Source organism: Palaemon carinicauda, chromosome 3 (assembly GCF_036898095.1).
Source record: "Palaemon carinicauda isolate YSFRI2023 chromosome 3, ASM3689809v2, whole genome shotgun sequence".
Classification (NCBI taxonomy): Eukaryota; Metazoa; Arthropoda; class Malacostraca; order Decapoda; family Palaemonidae; genus Palaemon; species Palaemon carinicauda.
In genome coordinates this window covers 41,897,234-41,899,332 of record NC_090727.1, presented here as the reverse complement: position 1 = coordinate 41,899,332, position 2,099 = coordinate 41,897,234, and positions in this window count along the sequence as shown.

The following is a 2,099-nucleotide window of genomic DNA, read 5'->3' as shown; positions in this document are numbered from 1 at the left end:
CTGCATTTGATGTTGAGATTATTATTATTATTATTATTATTATTATTATTATTATTATTATTAGCCAAGCTACAACCCTAGTTGGAAAAGCAGGCTGCTATAAGGCCAGGGCCCCCAACAGGGAAAATAGCCCAGTGAGGAAAGGAAGCAAGAAAAAATAAAATATTTTAAGAATAGTAACATTAAAATAAATATTTCCCAAATAAACTATAAAAAAACATTAATAAAACAAATGGAAGAGAAATTAGGTAGCATAGTGTGCCCGAGTGTACCCTCAAGCAAGAGAACTCTAACCCAAGACAGTGAAAGACCATGTACAGAAGCTATGACACTACCCAAGAGTAGAGAACAATGGTTTGATTTTGGAGTGTCCTCCTTTAAAAAAAAAAAAAAAAGACCAGTAACAACATCAAAACAGATATTTCATAAATAAACTATAGAGACTTATGTTCATCATAAAGACATTTGCTCCCAAAATTCTCCTCAAAAAGTAGGCTAACTTTTTTTATCATGAAAATTGGCCAAACACCAGATGTGACTCAAGTCATGTCCGAGGCCTTAGTCCTGCAGTGGACTGCATTTGTTATTGTTGCTGTAGCTATTTTGTATATATATATATATATATATATATATATATATATATATATATCCACTAATGGCCAATTATCACATCCAGCAACTTGCCGCCTAAAACCTCTAATTCATTCCAAAGGGCGAAGCAATATGAAATTATCGCTCAATTCAGAGGAAAATTCCCCATTTCATTGAACGAAATAGTGTGAAAATATCGCTCAATTCTAAGGAAAAACAGAGGGTCCCACAGTCCGAGTTCTTTGGAAATAACAGGTTATTCTGGGACAAAATCGAACCGAAATCACTTGGGATTTTTTCATTTATAATAATAATAATAATAATAACTAGTTACTTGATTATAATGTCACTCCAAGGACTGCACATGTCTTAGTTAAGAGGAATAATGAGTCACATATGAATGGAAAGTGTTTAACATCCTCTTTGAACCTGAAATTTTATGTGTGTGAACAGGTTTGTACAAATGGGTCTAACCTACATATTCCTGTTCAAATAAATTCGTTCAGTTGAGTGTAATGAACAGGGCCACGTTGATAAAAGCTCTCAATCAATACATCTACGTTGAACAAATAGAAATGACATTTTAAAATCAGAGGATTTGCCGGACATCCTTAGAAATTCGAAATGGCCTACACACACACACACACACACACACACACACACACACACACACACACACACACGAAGACGTTGGCCTACACTTAATATCTCTTTTAAAACCTATTACAGGTTATACATAATAAATCCAAAATTATGCAAAATTTGTAAAGTATCATAATTGTTATCACATTAAAACAGGACATTCATACGTCCGACAAATAAGTACAGATTGACCACTGAAATTGAAACGCCATCAACCGTTACCACAGACGCATGGCCATGCAACTTCCCGTCAATTTCCTAGACTATATTTGGTCCCTTCAACTTTTTCTCTATTGTTATATTATATTTATTCGCATTTATTGCTTCTATATATATATATATATATATATATATATATATATATATATAATGAACCAAATGTTAAACTATTATTATAACAAATAAACATCTTTTGCGACTACTACGAAATATCATGTTGTGAATTATGTAATTCTAAAATATGAATAAATGAATATGATTACGTGATATTCTATGTGGTAATATGCTATATATTTCATCAGTTTGTTATATGTTTGTGAATGACCTTACTCAAAAACTATTGAAGCTATTCAAACGAAACTTGGTGGACCTGTGGGGTATGTGACCCAAGGATAAATCCATTAGATTTTGAAGAAAATACATCGAAGTACAATTAGGCAGTGGAGTTAGGAGCAAAATAAGACTGCTGCTTGGCGTGGAGAAGACATACTTGCTTTCCACTGAATGAATCTCTAGTTTCAGCTTTAGTGTTTATAGTCCAATACTATATTTTTATTGCTTATTCTATCAAAATTGAGATGAAATTAGTTTAGAGATAAAACTTGTATGGAAATCTTATTCCATAATCAAGCAAATTCGTCGACTTT